General features: G+C 35.4%; 2 long non-coding RNA genes across 2 annotated transcripts in view; both read right to left on the reverse strand.

Annotated features, from left to right (window-relative positions):
* Positions 1-10273, reverse strand: part of LOC134737408 (uncharacterized) — a 33266-nt gene extending 22993 nt beyond the window's left edge. Inside the window, exons 1-2 of the long non-coding RNA XR_010122296.1 lie at positions 10150-10273; positions 8806-9039 (exon numbers count right to left, since the gene is read on the reverse strand). This is a non-coding gene — a long non-coding RNA (uncharacterized lncRNA). The remainder of the gene's footprint in view (positions 1-8805; positions 9040-10149) is intronic.
* A 1797-nt stretch (positions 10274-12070) lies between these two features.
* LOC134737409 (uncharacterized) lies at positions 12071-18394 on the reverse strand. Its single transcript, XR_010122297.1, has 4 exons — positions 18268-18394; positions 15155-15195; positions 12723-12794; positions 12071-12273 (listed from the first exon to the last, which is right to left on the reverse strand). It is a non-coding gene; the product is annotated as an uncharacterized lncRNA (long non-coding RNA).
* Between the last annotated feature and the right edge of the window lie 8663 nt (positions 18395-27057).

Here is a 27057-nt window from a genome sequence, read left to right on the forward strand (position 1 = left end):
TGTAATTCAATTCTAATCTACATAATCCTTATTCAGCAACATTTATAGCAACAGCAAATCAGCATGAGAGAAACTGAGTCATGACACACAAAAATACCTTCTTTAGAATAAAAATTTCCCCATAATTTTGTATTGCACAAATAGAGCTTAGTCACCTTTAATGGCCAATCATTGACAATAAGAAGAGGTTGCGGTAGGCAATTTGAGAGGGAGATGTTTATGTCATCAATCTGCTGTCCTCCCTTTTGTGTGATACAGTGTTCACCTTTTATCATTGACTTCCCCTATCTCACAGAAAAACTGAGAATGCACTTGTCTAAATGAGCACAGTCACACAAAGCTATAAGACTGTTGATGAAACTGCTGCTGGGGCCATTCAGTAATAATCCATCACTGCAAGTGCAAACATTGTGGGGTATGTAAAGTTTAAAACAAATGCCCCCTCCTGTTTGTTTTTTCCCCAGTCTAGTAACATCTTGTGGAATCCTAGAGCTTCACACCCACTTTAGTTACCATGATTTATTTCATTTCCTGAAGTGCATCAGTACTTTCCATTCATGCTCCTCACATTGTCACCTCTTCTTCTTGGAATGCCCCTGTCCCATTGACTCCCTGACACCCAGCACTCCAAATTAGCACAGATTCACCATTATGCCCTTTTCACAGTCCCGCATATCACCATTCATAGCACTTCCCTCAATTGTACTCAAATAATTAATATCAATGGTGGTTTAACATCTTTTTCTTCTACTCGGACATAAATGACAAGGCCCATGTCTCTTGTGTTAACTACTAAATTCCCACTTCATACTATAATCAAGGCCTTCAGAAATGATGCTTGCCTTTGTTTTTGTTGCTTATAATTAACAGAGGTAACGTATGAAATGAATGAACAATCTGAAATCACAGGGCTTTAACAGGTGGTAGGCATGAAAAATAAGGCAACACGGTAAATAGCACAGCTCGTCCAAGAGTTTCTGCGAACAATCTGACACGCATTATGCAGTAGGAAAGCTAAGAAGAAAGGGAAGAGGCCCAAAGGAATTCCTGTAGAACCATATCAAATTTTTGTTTTAAAAACTAAGTCTTTGAGGGCATAAATTACATAAATTACATAAATTGGAAACATAGAGTTCCAACTTCATGGGCCACAAAGTACTCAAGTTTCTGGCATGAAATTTCTAATGTTTTTTGGTGTGGAGCAGAGCTTTTAAGGTGAATTTTTTTCTCAACATCCTAGCAATAAAATGACTTACTGAGTAGGGAGGTAACTGCCATTGCAAGGACATTGGTACTTAAAGGAGGACCTTGGTTCCATTTTGAATAAGAGATGCATTCTGTGGTTGTGGATGTTATATATTCCTTTTCTGGGGAGTATGAATTGAGAAAACAAGAAAGAGGAAATAAATGGGCTCCTAGTTCCAGTGCTGTGTGTATATTTTATTTCTTATGATTACAGAGGGAAGTTACTTTATTGCTTCCATGCAAAGGCATTCTCTGGAAGAAGATAAAAACTCCAAGCTAAGCAGTTATTAACTTCTTCCCAGAGACACTGCTAAGTGGTAATAAGAAACACTGCCTCTGTACTTTTCCTACCCCATGTCAAGTTAAGAAATGGATTTTAGAAGTAGAGACTGAACATGTGACTTCTAGATTTATGATGAATAAGAAGTGTTTCCATTTAGTAGAACATAAAAAAGAATACTTGTTTGGAGTTTAGATCAGGCTTTTGAATTCAGGTCAGTTTAAATTCTGTTCCCAGTTGGCCCCTTGACCATAATATTTGTCCTTTCTACTTTATAGCATTAAAGAACAACTACCATTGAAAGAAAACTTATTAAAAGAAATTTCTAATAAGACAGGTAAGACTTTGTTTAAGTAGGCATAATATATAATATTTGTAGTTAATTTTTCAAGTAAGAAAATTATTATAAGAAACATTATTACTGTAGCTTTCCCTTTTACTCTGTTATTCAAACTCAGCAAAAAATTCAGCATCATAGAAACACAAATATTATGGAAAGAATTAAGAAAGCATTATGGAAGGAATGACATCAGTAAGACAGCAGAAAATAAAGTTGGACTCTCGTTCACCCAAAGAATACACCAATTCAACAATACATGTACAAATTTCCTTTGTGAGAAGTCCATAGACTAGTTGGGAGGCTCTTGCACTCTTCCACTGCCCTTTTGTACAGGGCAAAATCCGCCACATTGAAACCAGTAGGAAAGTTCAAGATATCATCTCACCATTACCTCTACTATTGGCAGAAGACCAGAAGATCAGAAGAAAACCCCTAGTTCCCAGCTTCTCCCTGGGGAGGGAAATAATTGGACTGCATATGCAATGCCTCAAAATTTTCATGGGTTTCCGAAGGTACTTGCTCTTATCTCTCTCATGTCAAAGCACTTATAGGATATAGCATATTCTAAATGCCTGGGGGGAGAATGAGAATAAAAATGATGTTTGGACTAGCACACAGTTACCATAACCCATCCCCCACAGGCTCAGCAATGGGAAAGTATAAAGGCCATACATCAAAAGCTCACTGCTAGCATCATACTCAATGGTGAAAAACTGAAAGCTTCTCCTCTAAGATCAGGAACAAGATAAACTATCCACTCTTGCATCTATTCAACATAGTCATAGAAGTCCTAGCCAGAGCAATTATGCAAGAAAGATAAATAAAAGGTATCCAAATTAGAAAAGAAGGAAATTATCTCTGTTTTCAGATGACATAATCTTACATGTAGTAAACCCTAAAACACTTAGGAATAGACTTAGCAGAGACATTGAAAGGCTTTTACACTAAAAGCTATAAAATATTGATAAAAGAAGTTAAAGAAGACACAAATAAATAAAAAAATGCTGTGTTCTTGGACTGAAAGCCTTAATATTATTAAAATTCAAAGCCTTAATATTATTAAAATGGCCATACTACACAGAATAATCTCCAGATTCAATGCAATCACTATTTAAATACCAATGGCATTATTTACAGAAAGAGAAAAATCTATCCTAAAATTCATTTAGAGCCATTAAGGACCTTAAATAGCCAACACAATCTCAAGAAAGAACAAAGCTGTAGGTACCACATGTTCTGATTTCAAAATATGTTACAAAGCTACAGTAATTTAAAAAATATGGTACTAGCATAAAGACAGACATTTAAAACAATGGAATAAAATAGCCCAGAAATAAATCCATGCATATACAGGCAATTGATCTTTGACAAGGGTTCCAAGAATACATGATGGGAAAAGGCTAGTCTCTTAAAAAAAAATGGTGTTGGGAAAACTGGATATCCACAAGAAGAAAAAATGAAAATATACTTTAATCTTACACATTAATAAAACTCCACTCACAATAGATTAAAGACTCAAATGTAAGGCCTGAAACTATAAAACTCCCAGAAGAAAACACAGGGGAAAAGCCTCATGACATTAGCCTTGGAAATGATTAATTGGATATGACATTAAAAGCACAGGCAAAAAAAGCAAAATTAGACAAGGGGAACTACATCAAACTAAAAAGCATCTGCACAGCAAAGGAAACAATCAATAAAGTGAAAAGGGAACATATAGAATGGGAGAAAATATTCAAACCATATATCTTATAAGGAATTATCGTCCAAAATATACAAGGAATTCCTACAACCCAGTAGCAAAAAAAAAAAAAAAAAAAAAAAAAACACATAATAAAAAATAATAACCCATTTGAAAAATGGGCTAAGGATTTGAATAGACATTTCTCCAAAGAAGACATACAAATGGCCAACAGGCATATGAAAGAATGCTCAGCATCACTAATAATCAAGGAAATGCAAATCAAAACCACAATGACATTTCACCTCACACCGTCAGGATAGCAATTCGAAAACAAATACAAGCATTGGTGAGGATGTGGGGAAATTCAAACCTTTATACACCATTGGTGGTAATACAGAAGGATACAGCCATTATGGAAAGCAGTATGGAGATTTCTCAAAAAATTTAAAATAGAACTACCATATGATATAGCAATCCCAGTTTTGGGTGTATATCCAAAAGAATTTAAACCATTATCTTAAAGAGATACCTGCACTGCCATGTTCATTGCAGTATTATTCAAAATAGGCAAGATGCAAAAATAACCTAAAAGCCCGCTGACCAGATGAATCAATAAGGAAAATACAGCATGCAATAAAATATTATTCAACCTTAAAAAAGAAGGAAATCCTACCATATGAGATGACAAGGTTGAACCTTGACACTGTGCTAAGTGAAATAAGCTAGTAAAAGAAGGACAAATACCACATGATTCCCCTTATATGAGGTATCTTGTGTAGTCAAACTCATAGAAGCAGAGAGTAGAATGATGATTTTCAGGGGCTAGGGGTAGGGAGAAATGAGAAGTTGCTATTTAAAAGATACAAAGTTCCAGTTATGCAAGATGAATAAGTTCCAATGATCTGAGGTACAACTTAATGCCTAAAATTAACACTACTGCATTGTACACTAAAAAAGTTTTGTTAAGAGGGTAGATTTCATGTTAAATGTTTTTACCACAATAAGAAAAGAGAAATAAAAGAGAGCATTGTGCCTCAGGTGAAAAATTGAACTAGTATATCTGTCACAGGAAAAAAAATTAAACTTACTTTTTAGTTCTCTAAGATTTAAAGCCTTAAATGACCTCTACAAAAAATGTTGGTGAAAAATACATGGCAGAAACATTCTACTGCAAGAATGGCTCAGTCAATGCCAACCTGTTGATTTTCAAATGCCCACAGCAGTCACTGCATGAATGTCAGTGCTTGATTTTGATAGGGAAGACTCCTCAAATTCTAATATTCAACTTTAGTATTTTGTTGGTTGCCTTGCATAGGGAGAGAATTTAGTTCACCTCCAGATATTTGCTTTCATTTCCTCAAGTATTTCTCATGGATATCAGCATTCTATAATTTAGGCTTGTATTAGGAGAAAGTGAACAACATGGGACTTTACCTAGAACAAATAATTTAGTCTGTGAAACTGCAGTTAGCCAGAGCAGAGATAGCGCTTAACATTAATATTTTACATAATAACTATTCTCCTAACAAATGTGTTTCACTGAGCTGATTTAATTAATAAAATATGTTTTTAGAATAAGCATTAAAATAGCATTAAAGGAGGAAAGTGATTCATGTATGTATGGTTATATTCCGCACAGAAGATTATATCACAGAAGATTATATCATATAGAACTATATTTCATATAGTTCTCCTACAAACTTTCTCTCTCTTCTTCTAGAAAATAAATGAAAACAACCTGTTTCAATATTGTATAAAATAAAATTACTTCAGGTTTCACCTGATTTTTTTCATCCCTTTATTGCTTTTTAAAATTCAAGTTTAAAGACAGATAAAACTTTTAAGATACTAGACATGTCTGTTTTTCTATTGCCTGGGAAAAGAGAACAAGTAGTGGGTGGATTATGAATACCGTGTAGACATCTTGATGAAGAAGAGGCTCTTGTGGGACAATGAGAAACCACTTGATTTTCCCCTTTGTTCACTGTTCAGACCTATTGCATGGGGTTGGTACTTAGCCTGCCCCTTGACGAAATCTTGGGCAAACCAAAATCATGACATCCCAGTCACACACAGAATAATGAAAAGTCTCCCAGCCACTTCAAGGCAGAGATCACAGTTTCATTCCCATAATTAATATATTCTTTCAGGTATAATAATTAACACTTCAAATTTAGTATTAGGTTAGTTTTGTTTCTCCTTGGAACTACCCAGGTTGGTCTCCTGAAGTGAGAAATGAAGAAAAAAGCTTGGCACGATTCTCTTTCCCAATCTAGAAACTCCATCCCCTTTTCTATCTTTCTAACAGTTTCTGACCCTTCCACGATTGGCATATGGATGAGATCAAAGGAGGTAAAATTAAGAAGGGCATAAAAATTTCACTCAGAGAAAACATTCAAGATGTATTCTTGAATTTAAGCTGTTTGGTGTCACCAGTTTCTGAGCACTGCAATCGTTTTCATCATGTATCACTTTGGTGAGTTCCACAGAGGAGCACAGTCTTTGAGGATTTCTCATGAGTAGTAGCCTTGACAGAAGTAATATTTTTCTTGAACTGATTTCTTATATTGTCACTAAAGTCCCCTCTGCTTTCAGAAGAGTACCTCCAAATTCTTTCTGGTCAAGTTATTTTATACCTTAAGGGATGGTCTTAAAAATGCTTGTGTTTTCTCTGTTGAAAGAGACCCACAGTTGGTCTATAGGAAACATTCATCCCCTTTGCCATAATAACATGGAGTGCAGGCCAGACTCAATGCAGTCTTGTCCCCCTTTTTCCATTCCCAGGGCACTTAGTTCACTACACTGTTATGAACCTTGATTTCTTAGACAGCCACTTGCTGTGTCACCTGAAGCACCAGGGAAACATCAAACTCTCCTCATGGTGTTCAAGAAACCCTATTTCCCAGGAATGAAGTAAGAAAGAGACACCTCTTCTCTGACTTCTCCCTCTTGGGGAGGAAATCCCAGAGAACATTAACTCGCTAGCAATCGTTTTTTATCCAACTTTGCTCTCAAACTTCCAAATCTTTTATGCACTAAATGAGGATAAGAGATTAACAATCACAAAACTGGTTTTTGACTACTCCTTTGAAGTCATGCATTTTTAGCTGTACCTAAATTCGAATGTGATTTTTATTATTTTGAGGCTTCAGCCCCAAAATGGAGTGAAACAGTCCAATTCAACATTCTGTCACATCTGGATTTCATTAGAGATTATAGTTTAGCTTCTTGTCTAAATAGCCAACAGATTCTGGGAACTATGTTTTACTTTTACTTTATTGTTTATGAAAGCCAAGGAGGAGTAGCTCAGCTCACCCCAGCAGCACCATTCTAAAGACACTACAATTATCTTTGGTGTTATCAGCCTTTGTTTTCTGGGGCTTGTCTTACTATTTCAGATATTATCATCCTTGTTTTTATGTATATTTTTCTCTTTAGAAATCTTTTGCCTATTAAAGCCACATTTCAGTCATTTTAAAAATAAATGTATAGGTTCTATACATCATACTTTTCAATCTACACTGGGATTTTGGTCCATTATGTATTTATTCTTTTTGGTATACCTTCAATGACATCAACTTTCAGGGAGTCCCAGTATTGAGCCTGCAGACACTTTTCCTTCCTTCCTCCCTCCCTCCCTTCCTCCCTCCCTCCCTTCCTTCCTTCCTTCCTTCCTTCCTTCCTTCCTTCCTCCCTCCCTCCCTCCCTCCCTTTCCTTCCTTCCTCTCTTCCTTCCTCCTTTTCTTCCTCCCACCTTCCCTGCCTCCTTCTTTCCCTTCCTCCCTTTCTCCTTGCCTCCCTCCCTCTCTCCTTACCTTCCTTTCTTTTTCTTTTTTTCATTACTGCATGTATTGAGTATCTACTATGTCCTGGGCATAATCGTAAATTCTTAGTTTTCTCCCATTCTTAGTTCTCCTAAATTCTTAGTTCTCTCCTATTCTATAAAAGCAATACAACATGCACACACACTCACAGACACACACACAGACACATACACACACACACACACACATCTCTATCTCATACTTCCTATCAATTGTCACCTATCCTTCCCTCTTATTTTGTTTTTATTTGCATTAATTGTGTGCTTTGTATTTTCTGTCCTAAATTTTTCTTCTTTAGTTCCTTTTGGGTTATCTTTTTCTTCTGAGAAACACCAGATTTTGTTTTAGGAACAGCCTGTTCCTTTCCAGCAAGGATCCTCTCAATGTGTTGGTGGAGTTCATATATGGGTCCACCTGACCATGATCTCTGTTGGCACCTTGAAGGCTTCATTGACCTGACACATTCAGTGACCAGAGAATGAACTTCTAAATCCTGCAGTTCAGCATTATCCTCTGCATTTTTAGGCACAGGTAGAAAAGATTTGGCACGCTTTTTGTTACTGCCACCATTTCATCTCCACTCTTTAGCTTGGAGATGCCTGCCAGATACACCATTGTATGGAATTAATATGACATATTTAAGAACAAAACAAAACACTCCCTCAATTTATAACCCTCTCTGATTATTGGCATATCTCTCTGCCTTTTCACAGCCAAATTTCCCATGACTCTTGCTAAAGCTTTACTTTTTTATCTCCCATTTACTCTTAAATACTTTCTATTTTGGCTTTTGTACTCACTCCTCTATTTAGATGGCTTCCTTGCCAAGGCACTTATTGCTAAATCCATGGAGCTCTTTTTATTCTATATTCTATTTTACTTCTTAGCAACATTTGGCACTACTGTTTTCTTCCTATTTGTAGAAAAAAATCCTTCCTTTTTTCTTTCAGTTTCCTCTTTCTTTCTTGTGCTTTCTTCTCCCCTCTTGGTACTCTTTCCCAATCTCCTTTGGAGGCCTCTCCTACTCTGACCACTTCTCAAACTATGTTTTTTTCCTGGGGTCCTTTCCACTGTTTCTCAGCTTTTATTCTCATCCTAAACTCTGTACCTGCACAATTTCACTCCAAAACTTTAGTCATTATTTTAAAAACTCCCACATTTATATTCCTCTTAGATGGTCCTTTTGAGCCCCAATATCTCCTAACCAGCTGCCTATTGGACATATCAATCCAATGGTGAAACTCTTCTGTCTCTCAATCTTGTTATTCCTCCCACATGTCCCCGATCAGTGAAAGATGCCATCCCCTTCACCTGGTTGTTCAAGCCAGAAATCTGGCTCTTTTTTTTTATACCTTCGAATAACCAAACCCCAGATCTTATTAATTATGCCTTGAAACTATTGCTCAAATCTCTGTACTTGTATTACTAATACTCTTACTCTTGCCTTGGCCATTCTCAACTTTTCCTGGCTTGCTGGAACAGCTTCTCAATGCATCTCCATGAATCCCATATAGTCTTTTCTTTAGACATGCTTCCTATTGTAGCCAGAGTACTCTTCTGAGGTCTCAAGAGTCTGCCCACTTCTGCAGCTCTTCTCAGAAATTACCTCCAGTCACATGGCAGTAGGCCTCCATGGCTCTATGTTTATTATATGACATCTTTCTTACTGATAACAAAAGATGCAGACAGAATAGACAACTGGTTCAATCAGATTCTTTTTCTTGGGAATGTGGAGTTAACATTAAGGACTGTTAAATTTTTTTTATTGGATACTTTAACTGGAAGAACTTGCATATGTGGGAGATATGAGGCAGATTCAGCCATGTGCACAAGGAAGCATCTATATACCAAAAGGAGCAGAGATAGAACCACATTGCCCTAGACAGAGAGAGAGGCTGAGAAAAGAGACCTGACTTCTGATGGCTTTAAAGTTGCTAGCCTCATGAGGCTCAGCCAGTCTCTGCTTGCATGATTTATCCCTGAGTCTATAATTTCATGTAGTGGCTCTGAGCTCTCCAGCTGGTCTGTTGCAGATGTATGCTGAGATATTGACCCCCTAGCCTCAGGGCAGCTGGAGTCCCCAGGCTGCTTGCCTCCTGCCACAAGCAGCCTTGTCTGTTTTCCCCAGGGTGCTGTATAAATATTATCATTTTCCATCTGTGCCAGGATATGGAAAAGGTTGAAAAACATTATAATATATAGTTAATAAATTTCTTCTTTTTGCTTAAGTCAGCTCTAGCAGTATTCTGTTCCTTTTTTTTTTTTTTTTGCCATGGAGAGCTTTAACCAAGACATCTTTCAAAATGCAGATTTGAGCTGATTTTTTTCCTGTATAAAACCATACAGCGTTTCTCTAATGTCTTGGGAGCTTAGTCCAAACTCCTTGCTGTACTATATAAAGACCAACATAGTCAGGCCCTCCCTTCTTATTCTTTAGCCTCTCCTCTCCTCACCTCAACTGTATCTCTCTGAACTTCCAGAGGGCACTATACTCAGTGAAATAGAATATACCAGACTTCCTGTAATTGTGGGTCTTTGCATATAGTAGGCCGTGTGTTGCAGCACTCTTTACTCCTCTTTCTCTCATTGCTTGGTTAATGCCTATTGATATTCAAATGACACCTTTCCATTCAAAGTTCCTGAACAGTAATCACATTGAATGGTAATTTTTTCATTTACTTACCTAATCTCTGTCTTGAAGGTGTAGTCAGTGCCTACCTTGTTTATTATTGTGCTTTCAAAATCTAAAGCATGGGGATAAACAATAAGTACTTACCATGGGAACAATACTTTCAATCCTTGCATGTATCCTTATTCAATTGCTTATTTTATTCAGTTTCAAAACCATTCTAAGCCTTCTGCATCCTCTTCAAGCCCTCTTCTCTTCCACCACTCAGACAATCTCCTTTCCTATCAAACTGAGGATTTGAAGTCGCCATATACATTCTTCCTCCACTCCCTACTGTTTCATACACAGTCACCTAATCTATAATCCCAGTTTTCTACAGTCTCTGAGAATGAGGTGCTTCACTTGCTTTTCAGGGACAATTGCATTCCCACCTTCCTCGACCCATTCCATTCTTACTGTTTTTAGAATAGCCATTTCTCTGTCTCTATTCTTAAAATTTTTACTGACTCCTTCCCCTAGCTTATAAACATATCCAATCTTTCCATCTTAAAAATTTAATGAGCTCTTTTCTCCGGGAATACTAAACTTTGTAGAATTTTTAGAGAAATTTCCCAATGTTTGTATATCCATTCATTATGCAGTTCCTTCTACATGAAATTAGTATCTCTTCCTCTCTGTTAAAATAAAATCTTAACCATCAAGATTCATCTTTGGCACCATAGTATTCATAAAATATTTCTTGATATCTCAACTGAATATAGTCATTTTCTTATACCTGTCTTAAGTCATTTATTACAATTTATTTTACATTACAGTTATCTGTGTATTTATACAATGCCTAACCCACTATAGATCCAACTTAACACTCCCAACACTATCTTGCAAATATAGTGAAGGTAAAGACTACGTGTTACTAAGTTTTGTTTTTTACAATATCTAGCACCAAGTAGAAAATAAAAAAATGACATAATAAAAATACCATTAATTTTTAATATTTATTGTTTGCTATGTTCTAGAGAACTTCCATGAATTTCATTGAATTTATGTGACAAACACTGACATTGTTACTATTATTATCCCATTACAGAAACAAGGTAAGGTGCAAAAGTCATATATTTGTCATAATGCAGATATGAGTTTGAATCTTGACTCTACCAACAACTGGTAGTTAGATCTTAAAAGTTATTTAACTTCTCTGAGTCACATCTGTGGTGATGCCCTATGTAATAAGATTGTTGTACATTTTTAAGAAACTAATAGTGCATGCCTTGTACAAATTACTTAACATAAATCGCCTCATTTTTTTTTTCTTTTGCACATACAGATACTCAATGAATGTATTTTTGTTGTTGTTGAGATGGATTCTCACTCTGTTGCCCAAGCTGGAGTGCAGTGGCATGATCTGGGCTCACTGCAACCTTCACCTCCCAGGTTTAAGCAATTCTCTCACCTCAGCCTCTGGAGTAGTTGGGATTACAGGCACACACCACCATGCATGGCTAATTTTTGTATTTTTAGTAGAGATGGGGTTTCATCATGTTGGCCAGGCTGGTCTTGAACCCCTGACCTCAAGTGATCCTCTGGCCTTGGCCTCCCAAAGTGCTGGGATTACAGTTATGAGCCACCACACCCGGCCTGAATGTATGTTGATATAAGTTGAATGTCTCTACATCTGGGTACTAACACAGATAGGGTTGCAAAATATGTTCCCATGTTGTTTCTAAATTGCTCATTTAGTCTTGAAATATGGTTGTGCCATGTGCTGCCTCTGGAAGTGTATTGAACCTGGCTAGGAGATTCAGAAGCAAGGAAGGAATGAAGTAGATGACATAATACTCTGCTTCATTATTTAAAAAAAAATAATAATCAAAAATTGCACTCATGACAAAAGCCAAGAGTAGAAAACAAAAACACCAAGTACTTAGTTCTAATTTGATAATGTTTCTGTTAACTTTGACTCTATAACAAATTATGTAAAATGTATTTGAGGAAAACAACCATTTATTATCCTGATGGATCATGTGGGTTAAGAGTTTGGATAGGGAACAAAGGGGATAGCCTACCTCTCTTCCACAGTATCTGGGGCCTCAGTTGGAAGACCCAATAGCTAGAAGCTGGAATCATCTGAAGGATTGCTTATCCTTGGTTGTTTTGACTAGCTATTGAATGGGGGAGTTAGTTTCTCTCCATGTGGAGCTTTCCGTATTATTTTTCTACATGGCTAGTGTGGACTTGCTGACAGCAGAGTGGCTGGCTGGGTTCCAAGAGTGGCTGAAGATAAAAGAGAGAAGTCAGAGAATGAGGAAAAGGAAAGAGAAAGAAATGAGATATATTTAATAGACTTCACCTCCTGACTGAAGTGTTGATGTTACATTGTAAAAAGCATATGTAGGATAGTATATATCTGGAAGATACACTGTGCCACAGAGTGTATATCAGAAGGGATATATACATAACTCGTATTTCTGTAGTCCATTAGGAAGATTATTAACTGTATATTTTAAGTTGTAATTTTCAAGGCATAAAATGATAAAAATCAAGGTGGTGCCTTTGACCCATTTTTATCTCTAGGTTGACATTTTAATAACATATCTAATACTCGTTCTAAGTACAATAAAAATGGCAAGATTTCATTTTAGAATGTAGGCAAAATGATAAAGGAGAAAAGGTTCTGTGCCTTTTGAATCATTTTGAATTAGGCACTTTAAAAAGTATATTACCTTTTTTTCCAGGGATGTCTCTATTTCCAATATTTTCTTTTCCAAGAATATATTTCCTTCTTCAGAATATTTCTAGCATTAAATGATATAAAATAGCTGAAATGTTTTGCATTTGCTACTGAGTTTGACATTATTCTTCTTAACGCAAATATTGCTTTTTGGCTTTAAATTAAAGTGTCAAAGATCTCACCCTTAATCTTTCTAGAATGTCTGTCAGAGGATAAGAATAGAGAAAAATGCTCTTAGGATCAGATTCTAATCTGGATAAGGAATCAGCCAAATTTGTACTCCAGAACCAAGCTCTCAGCTCTTTACTTTTTTCATCACTACCATCTTATAAATTTTTCCTTTTCATTTGATGCCTTCAATATCTTCAAGAGTCTTTCATTCCAGAATTAGAGTTACCATGCTATTAAAACACTTGGGGTAAGGTGCCTTAAATTTACAAAATAATTTAATATTTATATACTAATTCCATAAAGCAGATTTTGGTTAGAGTAGTGGTCAGGGGAGTCACAAATACTGGAATGTGTGGATGGATGAAGATGAATGGAAGAAACATTACAAAGTTACATAATTTCGAGCAGAGAAATTGAGCTCTACAAAGGAGGAAGAATAGCAGCAGATCAACTAACCTGGCATTTAGAGTTCAAAAGTTTAATTAAAGCTCTTGGCATGAAAAATAGAGGTGCACAGACCCTTAAATGACAACCATTAACAGTTACAGGACTTGGTCTGTGTGGGGCCAAGAGTTTCAAACATTTTTTAGGTGCAACGTGAGATAGAGATAAGGATATTGGTAACAAGAATCAGCTTTGAATACCAAAGGATGATGATAACATCACTACATTTCTGAAATTCTTAAGTCTCTGTGGTATAAGAAAATGAGGAGATTCTGGATGATTTATGATATATTTGTCATGAAATTAATTGCATGATGCTCAGGACATTTATCTTCTTGCTTAGCTAAGATGTTATACTCTTTATATTCTCAAAACTGAACATGGTTCTACGATATAAGAATAACTCCTAAGCTTACATTTTAGACAAAGAGATGATCAGTGAAATGTAGTAGGTATGTAGACATAAAAGGACACACGACTAATATAAAGAGGTCAAAAAAATGGCCAGGTGCTGTAGCTCATGCCTGTAATCCCAGCACTTTGGGAGGCCGAGGCGAGTGGATCATCTGAGGTCAGGAGTTCAAGACCAACCTGGCCAACATGGTGAAACCCAGTCTCTACTGAAAATACAAAAATTAGCTGGCGTGGTGGCAGGCACCTGTAAACTCAGCTATTCGGGAGGCTGAGGCAGAAGAATCACTTGAGCCCGGGAGGCGGAGGTTGCAGTGGGCTAAGATTGTGCCATTCGACTCCAGCCTGGGTGACAAGAGCGAAACTCCATCTCAAAAAAAAAAAAAAAAAAAAAGATAATGTATGGGAAAAAATTCTTAAAGCACTAAACAAATACAAATATAGTGGTAGTCTACATAATATTATTTGGAGGGCAGGTTGGTTATGAGCGAGCAGTGGTGTATGCAAGAAGGTATTGAATTATTCACAATAAGTCTTCTTGGTACATGTTTATAACTGACTTGTAAAATCTTTTTGCAAAGGAAATGTATACAATTTAAAAAGAATGAACAGATGTTAAAAAATTTATTTCCCATTTAATTTCCTATGTTGGTTTTCTGACTGATTTTCCCATAGTTCCTTTAATATATATCTTAATGGACTTTGCTCCTAATCAGCTTTTCACAGAGCAATATAAAGGCAGGATTAGAAGGCATACATGTAACAAAAAAGGTCTCTTTTTCCCATAGCAACAGGTAAGTAGATATTAGACAATTATAAATTTAAAAATATAATAATCATTAAATGTAGCACATCAAAGCAATTCTGTAACAGAGCTAATTACTATTCAGATATTTCATACGTTTATGAAATGATTGAGGTTTTAAGTGATTACCTGTCTTGAGTATAGTTGTTTAGTAACCAAACTTGGTTTAAAAAATAATTTTTAAAACAAATCTATAAAACATCAGCTTAACTCTTATGATGTATGTTGTTTCTGTCCCCCCAACCCAGGCTGATTCACTTCTAATGACAGGAAAATGTAGTGAAGTAAAAGGAGCCCAGAATTTCAAAGCAGAATTCTCTGGATTTTATTCCCTCTGACTTTCCAATTTTGTAACTTGGTAGTTATGAGAATTTAGATAGGCTGTAGAACTTTCCTGAGCCTAATTTTCATCATCTAGAAATAAGAAAACCTGCTCTTGTTTTTTTAACTTACGAGGTTTTGGAGAGGATCAAATAGGGTCAAGTATGGAAGTAAGAATATATATTTTAAACAGAATCCCAGGCTCTAACTCTTTAAACAGATTAGGGGCATAACCCTCACATGCAAACTCCAGTTGATTCTGTTTGACTTACCCAACTATTTCTCATTGTTCAGACAACTTCCAAATTTTTCACTCGCACGGTAGGTTGCATTGAATAGAAAAAGAAATATAAAATCATTCTTATTCAACAAATTTATATTGAGTGAACTTATATCCAGGGGAAATAGGGCTTACATGACTACTAGTACCAAAAAGATGAAGATTACTATAAATATATAAGACAGATTTGATATATATGATATGAAATATCTATGTGAAATACATGAGATTATGTTTAGCTCTGCACCTAATGGTCTTTATGCTTACTGTCTACCTCTTAATAGACTTCTCTGATTTCATTTAGGTCTTGGAGACAAGAACTATATGTTATAGCCTAGCCTTGTCTAATTTATTTAATCATATAAAATACATGTTCTCATTTTCAAGTGAGTAAAGTGCTGAGAAAATAGTGTTAACTGTGTTGCATATAGCAAAAGTGTGGATGCTAAGAACCAGCATAATTTAAGTAAATGGATATGTTTATATAGCAGCAAAACTGATGCTTTCTGACAGTTGCTCTGGCCTTTATTTTAACCTCTATTTTTTTCCATTATAAACCAAAAGTAGACTATCTAAGCTGCCCTGGAGGGACACTAAAGATGTATTATGAGTATCAATCCCTAGAAATAGAAAAACTCAAGTTCAATCTTGATAATAAATTTTGGCACACTTGCTGTTGCTCAAATACAATATCATACGTGTGAAAACCTTTGCATTTTCACCCAAAGATATATCAAAGGGTCAATATTTTAAAATAGCATAGCACATTTTAGACTTTGAACATATGAAATATAAAAGTGAAATATATCATTACATTAAAGTTTTGGCAATGTGATGTACTGAAAACAACAATAATGACACTAAATAGCCCCAAGAAGAAGGAAACCTGTGCCTTGTCTTTTTCACCTACTGATCTTGTAACCTTGGGCAATGTAACTTCTCTGGCCCTTAGTTGACTCTGATGATAAAAATGACTACATGAATGTAGGAACTGAATCAGATGACTTTCACTAGCCCTGAGACTATGATGATGATAATGTATTAATGATTTTAGTCAATGGCTTGGGGGCTGTTAGGGTAAAAATCAACACTGTAAAAATGTTTAATATCCTTCCATCGGCAACACTAAAATATAATCATGAGGTTATATTCTTCTATGTGAAGTTAATTCATTTAACAAAAACTTATTAACCATCTACAATATGCTGAGTGTTCTCTGAGAATAAGAGTGGGAGGAGGATAGGAAAGGGATAGAAAGATGAATAACTCATGATTCCTGCTCCAGAGGGTGTTTTTAATTTAGAGAGCAAGTAGACTCACTAACAAATAATTACAGAAGAGTGTGATAAATATGATAATGATCATTCATGCAGAGAACTATGGGAGTTAAGTGGAACATAGAGGGCTCTGGGATAGGTTGTGGACTAGCATTATAAAATTTTAGGCAATTGATATTGCAGTATGATATGATAAATGTACTACCAGCCAGCACACCTAGGTTCTGCTTTTACCAGTTTTATTTTTTGCCAGTACTACTTGCTCAAAATGTAGCCTGGAGTAAATCACTTTAATCTTATCTGGAAAATTGTGGTAAGGCAGTTTCAAATTCTGTTAAAGCTCTAAAGCCCAACAACTCTCTGGCAGACATGCTATCTTAGTCCATTTGTGCTGCTATTACAAAATACCACAGACTAATTTGTAATTTGTAAAGAAGAGAAATTTATTTTCTCACAGTTCTGGAGGCTCATAAGTCCACTATCAAGGTACCAGCAGGTTCACTGTCTGGTGAGGGCAGCTCTCTGCTTTCAAGATGGTGCCTTGATGCTGCATCCTCCAGAGGGGAGGAACACTGTGCTCTCGCATGGTGGAAGGTGGAGGGCAAAAGAGACAAACTTTCTCCATCAGGTACTTTTGTAAGGCCACCTAATACCATTCATGAAGGCTGGAGCCCTCGTGACTTAATCCCCTCTTAAAGCCTCCACCTCTTACTACTGACATATTGGCCATTAAGCTTTAATGCTTGAATTTTGCAAGGAGCACATTCAAATCACAGCACATGTCAAATGTCTGATATTCACGCTCCCTTTCTTAAAAAAACATAAACTCAATTTTATTTGGGGTTACATTATGCTCAGATAAAAAACCTGGTTTCCCAGGAACTTTTGTTTCTAGGGGTGGCCATGAAAAATGAAATACTTTGCTTTCCTGATGTACACACTACTTTGCACTTCTTTATTCCTGCCCGGAATATTGTAACACCACAATGAATAAATACAAATGTCACAGTTACGATGGGAGAGTAGGAAACTATAAGAAACTTGAGGCCCTTACCAGCGCTAGCTCTAAAATACCTTCTTCCTGACTTGTTACCTGAGAAATAGTTGTATTCTGGTTTCTGCTACAAGTAGCTAAACTTAATGAATATAGATCCCCAAGCTTTAATATTAAAAGGCAGTATTTTCTGAATTAAGAAGCTGGGCTAAATTATAGTTCAGCATGACATAGTTCTATCTATTAGTATCTGAGTGTGTGTATGTATGTATGTATGTACGTATGAGGATGTGGGAATATGCATGTGCATGTCATAGCTAGATACTATATAAATTGTAAGTCGTTGACTCCCAGATTTATATCCTCATTCAAGGCTTCTCTTCTGACCTCTAAGCCAACTGCCATCCTAATATTTTTCTTTGGATATCTTAAAGGTCTCTCTACATAAAAACCCAAACCAAACACATTAAAGTACACATGCACACCCCCAAACCTAAATGTTCTTTCAAATTTGCTATCTTCATGCTGGCATTTCCATGAAATCAGATGCTAATCCTGGATAACTGGTAGTTAGTTACCTGTAATACTCTCTGCTCCTACACATGTTACAGACAAAATTTTCTGACATTCTTCTCTCAGTGTACTTGTTATTTAGTTTCTTTGTGATCAGTTTTCTTGTTTGTAAAATTGACATAAACTAATATCTACTGTGGGATTGTTTTGTAGATTATATGAATTAATATATTTAAAATATCAGAACAACACCTAACCATTTTGTGCCGCTATAACAGAATATCTGAAACTGGATAAATTAAACAGAAATGTATTTATCACATTTCTGGAGGCTGGCAAGTACAATATCCACGTGCCAGAATCTGGTGAGGGCCTTTTTGCCGCGTCTTAACATGGCTGAAGGCATCATCATATGGAAGAATGGCCAAGAGAGGTGAGAGAGAGAGCAAGAGAGGGAGATCCTCCTCCCCTGATAATAGTGTTAGTCACTTCGTGAGAGTGGAGCCTTTATGACCTAACCACCTCTTAAAGGTGCCATCTCCAGATACTATCCATGGCAATTTTTAAATTTTAACACGAGTTTGGAAGGGACAGTCATTCAAAATACAGCACATGCTAAATGTTTAATAAATATTTATTATTATTTTTGAAATAGTAATAATATTGTGCACCTTGATATTAGGTGAATGAGTGTAGATGTATGATTTTTATTTTAATTTGCTTCAATATTCACTTTGGCTGTGATGAGATAATCAGATCCTGTATACATACTTTGATTTATAGCTTGGAAATAGAAAAATGAATCTAAACTTTTAACTCATGCAACAAATATTTAGCAAGCGCTTTCGATAGGCCAGGTACTCATTTCAGCATTAAATATATGGTAGTGAATGTGAAAAGTACCTATGCTAATAGAACTTTAAAATTCTAGTCTGATTCCTCATCAATGAAATAAAATCATTAGATTGGATTGGATTGGCAATAGGAGATATCTAATTCCTTATCACTATAGGAATATGTGAGACTATGGTTACGTGAAGTGTTTTGCTGTAATATGAGTAGGAAGACTCAAAACTAGAACATATGGCCACAATTTGACATGCAGTAGAGGACCAAAACAAATTTTTAATTGGCACAAGAAGAGTTACACTTTAAGAAAGAAATTTAATTGGGAAGCATTGTATAGGACAAATTGAATTTAGGATTTTTATAGATAGAAATATCACTCACCCAAGGATAGGAAACGGTGATCACTGGTGTGGCTAGAAAAGGTGAGAACCTTTAACACTCTTGGAAACCATACAAAGACGTAATTCATGTTAATGTGGCTGAAACAGGCAACCCTTCTAGATCTGGGCTTTATTTAGTTTTTTTTTTTTTTAAGGCTATGTAGATATTTGTGGATATAAATAGAAAGATGTGTATTATTAAACAACTTTCATGTTAGGCTCTCAAGAAGAAGGTGGCATGGAATCATGAGAATTAAGCATGAAATCATCTTTTTTATTCCTTCACCCAGGACCAGGTGGGGAGGCAAGAAACACCATCTATACTAGGACATAAATTGTACCTGGAAGCTGGCTTACCACGCATTGGGCTCAGTGTGTATCAAGTTACTATACATGGTCCCCTAGGAAACACCTGACCTTCCTGCACTATATTTTCTTGGGAAGACTGCCCAGGTTACAACACCAGTCCTACGGAAGCAACCACAGTATTACAGCCAGGGTGGAAGATTCTTGTCTGACACAGGCTGCTTTCCTGAGACCTTTTGAAGTAAGAAACTATCCCAGGGCCAGGCACAGTCGCTCACCCCTCTAATCCCATCACTTTGGGAAGCTGAGTTGGGAGGATCACTTGAGGCCAGGAGTTCAAGACCAACCTGGGCAACATAGCAAGACCCTGTCACTACAAAAAGCAAATTAAAATTAGCCATGCATGGAGATGCATGTCTATAGTCTCAGCTACTAGCGAGCCGGAGATGGAAGGATCCTTGAGTCCAGGAGTTTAAGGCTGCAGTGAGCCATGATTACGCCACTGCACTCCAGCTTTGGTGACAGATAGAGACCTCTCTCTCTCTCGCTCTCTCTCTCTCCCCCCCCCTCCCCCTCTCTCTTTCTCTATATATATATTTATATTTATGTATGCATATTTGCATATATAAGATATATGCATATATATATAGAGAGAGAGAGAGAAAAAGAAAGAAAATTAAACAAAAGAAAAGCAAACTGTCCCTGGGGGCTTAAAGCGATCAGTAAGGAGAAGGTTCTGAAGAGATAGACTAGAACCTCAAAATAATTTAATTTGAATAAAAGGAAAGTGACTTAATTCTTTATCTTATGCTGATAAGTGGGACATACTGATTAAATTAGAATGGAGGTCTAATAGTGATAATATAAAATTCTATGGGAACACAGTTTCAAGCAACAGCAGTATTAAGGCGATGTTGATAAAAATTTTGGAGTGGTAATTCACTCTTTGTGGAGTAAGAACTGCCACATATTTTAACAACTAATTTATTTTATGTTTTAGGGATATGGGTTTTGTCAATTTTTATCATCATATCCAGTGTGCCTTTTCAAATACTGCACCATTTATTTAGAATTTTGTCAAATCTCCCCACTGATCTTCCTGGCAAAATCCCATTCTTCTTTGAAATCTGGCTCTTTCAGGAGTCTTCCACAAATTATGCCGAAAAGAATTAAGTCCTCTTTCTTCTTTATTACTTTGATAAATAATGTGCTTTTTATCATTGCACTTGCTACACTTTATTTTATTTTTCCTGTGAGTTTAAGCTTCTCAGTTATGTTCATGTCAGAATCTTTACTGCCAATCATACTGCTCATAGAAGGTGTCTGATAAGTATTTAATGAATGAATAAAAATTCAACAAAAATGTCTTGATCATCACTTATATACCAGCTATATAACACCAGCACTGTAGCTACAATAGTGATTAAAAGAGTTATGATCTTTGTCTCCATAGAACTTGTAGTCTTTTGAGCTGTTAGACAAATAAAATGGCAATTACAACCTGTTATGATAAGCATATATCCAATTTATATCTGTGGAAGCACATGAGATGAATGTGTCTCCTGTGTCTAAATATTTGAAATTGTATGTTTCTATCTTAAAAGTAATGATACATTCAGAAAGCAATTAATATTAAAGTTAAAGGGAAAAATGGCTAGGACTGTAAAATCTGAATATTAAGCTTTATTTTTGAGTGTGTTATTTGTTTATAACATTAAAGAATCTTTTGAATCCAAGTAAATAAAAATATGTCTTTTTCCATGTGAACTGGACTAACAATTCTTGGGCAATGTAAGACTCACAGAAGCAAGATGTGATAGCTTATCATATAAACTCAAGATGTAACTTAAAGTTGTTCAGACATGGTTAGTAATTTTTAAGGACTTTAGGGAAAAAATGCAGTTTTTAGGAATGCATTCTTAATTTAAACACTTTAGGAATAGAGCAAAGCTCTCTGGGCATATAATGCGACAGTCAGGAGACTTCTACCACAGCCTTCCTTCCCAAAAAAGTACCAAGAAATTGTACCCCACTGCACCTTAGTTTTCTTACTTCCTTAAATATTTTTGGCATAACCAATTCTATAAGCTGTAGCATAGAGAAATATTTGTTTATTAGTCCGTCAATAATTATATCTACATTTTAAATTAGGTGTATGTAATAAGGATATCTCTGTGTGTGTGTGTGTGTGTGTGTGTGTGTGTGTGTGTGTGTGTGTCTCATATACTTCAACACTTTTTGCTATGGGTGCATATAGAATATGAATAGAATTCTTTTTAGTCAAAATCACATCTGAGAACACGTCTTAAGAGCAACAATGGACATGTTGATTATTATTTTTAACTTAGTCTGCTTGATATATATATATGTATATATGCATATAGTCTGCTTAATGTGTTATACATCATGACTTGCAAATAGAAATGAAGCTATGAATTGCTACCCTTGGCCAGTGGTGTTTATCAGGAGGTTTTTCAGAGGTAAAAACAATGTGGCTTAATGTATACATGTTTGCATCATTTCAGAATAAGTTCTCTGAATTTGCATAGCCAAATTTTAATCATGATTATTGCTATCTCTAAGTGTTTTTTCTCACATTTGGAGTATATTCAAGATTATATTCAAAATTAGATGATGCATTATATTATAAATATAAAAAAGAAAAGCAATATGACAGGTTGGTGTTTTTATTCTAAATGATACACCATAATACAGTGAAATATGTTAACAGAAAAAAATTCTGAAAAATTAAAGGATTTCAGCTTCTCAAGATTATCTTATTTGTTGTTTCAATTTAAAGTGAGTCTTGTACAGGTGTGCTGACATGAATTCTGATTACTTTGTTGACTAAAAAAGGAAATATCCAATTTAGATGAACAATTTCCTGTTAAAAAGGTGAATGTGGAGTATCAGATTGCACATAACACGATCCCATAAGTAACTTACTGTTTTGTCTTCTCTTTTATTGTTTTATATAACAACTTATTGATAAAATGTAAATGAAATAATAGAGTACCTGATGCTATTATATTATTTAGAAAATATTAAGCTCTTTTCACTGACAGAGACCACTGAAGTACCTGAATTGTGGCCATAAAGAAATGTGGCTGATTTTTTTTTCACCTTTAAAAAACATGCTATATATATAATGAGTATAAATACAGGCTTCTTATATGCATGTATTGTGTAGTGGTGAAGTTGAGGCTTTTGGCACACCTATCACCCAAACAGTGAACACTGTACACAACAGATAGTTTTTCAACCGTCATCCCCTTCCCAGACTCCCACGTATTGTCTCTAATGCCTATTGTACCACTCTGTATGTCCATGTGTACCTATTATTTAGTTCCCACTTATAAGCCAGAAAATGTGGTATTTGACTTTCTGTTTCTAAGTTATTTCAATTAGGATAATGACCTCCACTTCCAACCATGTTGCTGCAAAGGATATGATTTCGTTCTTTGTTATGGCTGAGTAGTATTCCAAGGTGTGTGTGTATATATATACATACACACACACACACACACACACAAACACATGCAACATTTTCTTTATACAGTTCTCTGTTAGTGGACATTTAGGTTTATTCCATATATTTGGTATCGTGAATAGAACTGTGATAAAATATGAGTGCAAGTATCTTTTTGATATAATGATTTATTTCCTTTTGGGTATATACCCAGTAGTGGCAAAGGTGGATTGAATGGTAGTTCTATTTTTAGCTATGTGAGAAATTTCCATACTGTTTTCCATAAAGGTTGAACTAATTTACATTCCCACCAACAGCAAATAAGTATTCCCTTTTTTCCACATCCTTGCCAACATCTGTTATTTTTGGCCTTTTAATAAAAGCCATTCTGAGTGGTATAAGGTGTTATCTCATTGTTGTTTTAATTAGCATTTCTCTGATTATTAGTGATGTTGAACATTTTTATTCATGTTTGTTGGACACTTGCATGTCTTCTTTTGAAAAATGTCTGTTCATGTCCTTTGCCAATTTTTTTTAAATGGGGGTATTTTTTTTTTTTTCTTGCTGAGCTGCTTGAGTTTCTTATAGATTCTGGATATTGGTCATTTGTCTGATGTATAGTTTGCAAATATTTTTTCCCATTTTGTAGGTTTACTGTTTACTATGTTGTTAGTGTCCTTTGCTGTGCGGAAGCTTTTTGGTTTAATTAAGTCCCATTTGCTTATTTTTGTTTTTGTTACATTTGCTGTTGAAGACTTGGTCATAAATTCTTTGCCCAGGCCAATATCCAGAAGAGTTTTCCCTAGGTTTTCTTCCAAGAATTTTACAGTTTCAGGTGTTATGTTTAGATCTTTAATCCATTTTGAGTTAATTTTTGTGTATAGTGAGAGGTATGGGTCCAGTTGTTTCATTCTTCTGCATATGGCTAATTTTCTCAGCACCATTTATTGAATAGGGTATCTTTTCTCCAGTTTGTATTTTTGTTGACTTTGTCAAAGATCATTTGGTTGTAGATATATGACTTTATTTCTGGGTTCTCTATTCTGTTCCATTCACCTATTGCCTATTTCTATACCAGTACCATACGGTTTTGGTTACTCTACCCTTGTAGTATAATTTGAAGTTGGGGCATGTGATGCCTCCAACTTTGTTCTTCTTGCTTAGATTGCTTTGGATATTTCAGTTCTTCTTTTAGTTCCATATACATTTTAGAATTGTTTTTTCTAATTCTGTGAAAAATGATGCTGGTAATATGATAAGCATTGTATTAAACCTGTAGATAGTTTTGGGCAGTATGGTCATTTAAACAATATTGATTCTTCCAGTTCATGAGCATAGAATGTATTTCCATTTGTTTATGTGATCTATGATTTCTTTCATTAGTGTTTGTAGTTATCCTTATAGACAGAACTTTCACCTTCTTGGTTAAATATATTTCCAGATATTTTTGTAGCTATTGTAAATGGTATCGCCTTATTGATTTCATCCTCAGCAAGCTGATGATTGGTGTGTAGAAATGGTATTGATTTCTGTACATTAATTTTGTATCTTGAAACTTTTGCTCAATTAATTTATTGAATCTAAGAGGTTTTTATGTGTGTGAAGTCTTTAGGGTTTTCCAGATATAAGATTATATCATCAGTAAACAGGGATAATCTGATTTCCTTTTTTCCATTTTGTATGCTTTTTATTTTTTCTCTTGTATGATTGCCCTGACAAGAATTTCCAGTAATGGTTTGAATAAAAGTGAAGAAAGTGAGCATCTTTGTCTTGTTGCAGTTCTTAGAGGGAATGTTTCCAGTATAATGATGGCTATGGGTTTGCTGAATATTGCTTTTATCATGCTGAGGAATGTTCCTTCTATGCTTGTTTGTTGAGAATTTTTATAATGAAAGGATGCTGGATTTTATCAAATGCTTTCTTTGTGACTATTGATTTGATCGTATGGACTTTGTCCTTGATTCTGCTTATATGATGTATCACATTTATTGATTTGCATATGTTAAACCATCCTTGCATACCTGGGATAAATTGCACCTGATCATGGGGTATTATCTTTTTGATGAGCTGCTGGATTTGATTTCCTAGTATTTTGTTTAGGATTTTTTGCATGTAATTTCATCAGGGATATTGTTCTGTAGTTTTGTTCCTTTGCTGTGTCCTTTCTGATTTTGATATTAGGGTGATACTGTTCTCAGAAAATGTGTTAGGGAGAATGCCTTCCTCAATTTTTTGGAATTGTTTCAGGACGATTGGTGTTAGTTCTTTGTATGTTTGGTAGAATTTGACTGTTCTGGGCCAGAAAGTCCACCTGGTCCTGGGCTTTTTTTTTATTTTTTGAGAGAGAGAGAGAGAGAGATTTTTTATTTAAGATTCACTCTCATTCTTCATGATTGGTATACTCAGGAATTTTATTTTTTTCTGGCTCAATCTCAGGAAGTTTTCTGTTTCCAGGAATTTAGCATTTTCCTCTCGATTTTCTAGTTTGTGAGCTTACAGTTGTTCATAATAGTTTCTGATGATCTGTTGCATTTCTGTAGTATTAGTTGTACCGTCTCCTTTTTCACTTATGGTTGTATTTATTAGAGTCTTCTCTCATGTTTTTGGCTAGTTAGTGATTTATTAATTTTATTTATCTTTTTTCAAAGAATCAACTTTTCATTTTGTTTATCATTTTTAATGGTCCGTATTCATTTTGTTCTGCTCTGATCTTTGTTATTGCCTTTGCTCAGCTAATTTGGGGTATGGTTTGTTCTTGTTTTTGTAGTTTCTTGAGGTATGATGTTAGGTTGTTTATTTGTGATCTTTCTATTTTTTTAATGTAGATATTAAATGCTATAAACTTCCCTCTTAGCACTGTCTTTGCTGTATGTCACAGGTTTTGGTATATTGTATTGTGTTTTCATTTTCATTCATTTCAAAAGTTTTAATTTTCATCTTAATTTCTTCATCGTCCCAGTGGTCAGTCAGAAGCATTCTGTTTAACTTCCATGTATTTGTATAGTTTCTGAAGTTTCTTTTGGTATTGATCTCTAGCTTCATTCCACTATTGTCTGAGAAGATACTTGATTTCAATTATTAAAAAATTTGTTAAGACTTGTTTTGTTACCTAATACATGGTCTATCTTGGGAAATGTTCCATCTGCTGATGGAAAGAATGTATATTCTATAGTTCTTGGGTAGACTGTTCTATAAATGTCCATTAAGTCCGTTTGGTATAAAGTCTGATTTAAGTCCAATGTTTCTGTGTTAATTTTCTGCCTTGATGATCTGTCTATTGCTGTTAATGAGGTGTGGAAGTTCCTCAGAATTATTGTACTGCTGTCTATCTCTTTCTTTAGGACTAGGAATATTTATTTTATGCATTTGTGTGTTATGATGCTGGCAGCATATATATTTAGGATTGTTCCTTTGCTGAATTGATACCTTTATCATTACATAATGACCTTCTTTGCCCTTTATTATCATTTTGATTTAAAATCTGCTTCATATTTGTTTTTGTGGAATAACTTTTATGACGTTTTTACTTTCAGTCTGTATGTGTCTCTATGGGTAAGGTGAGTTTCTTGCAGACAGCATATAGGTGGAGCTGGATCATGGTTTTTTAAAATTTTATTTATTTATTTATTTTTTACTTTAAGTCCTGGGGTACATGTGCAAAACGTGCAGGTTTGTTACATAGGTATACACATGCCATGGTGGTTTGCTGCACCCATCAACCCATCATCTACATTACCTATTTCTCCTAATGCTATCCCTCCCCTAGCCCCCCACCTGCCAACAGGCCCTGGTGCATGATGTTCCCCTCCCTGTGTCCATGTGTTCTCACTGGTAAACTCCCACTTGTGAGTGAGAACACGTGACATTTGGTTTTCTGTTCCAGTGTCAGTTTACTGAGAATGATGGTTTCCAGCTTCATCCATGTCCCTGGAACAGACATGAACTCATCCTTTTTTATGGCTGCATAGTATTCTGTGGGGTATACGTGCTACATTTTCTTTTTTATTATTATTATTATACTTTAGGTTTTAGGATACATGTGTACAATGTGCAGGTTTGTTACATATGTATCCATGTGCCATGTTGTTTTGCTGCACCCATTAACTC

This window comes from Symphalangus syndactylus, chromosome 8 (assembly GCF_028878055.3).
Source record: "Symphalangus syndactylus isolate Jambi chromosome 8, NHGRI_mSymSyn1-v2.1_pri, whole genome shotgun sequence".
Lineage (NCBI taxonomy): Eukaryota > Metazoa > Chordata > Mammalia > Primates > Hylobatidae > Symphalangus > Symphalangus syndactylus.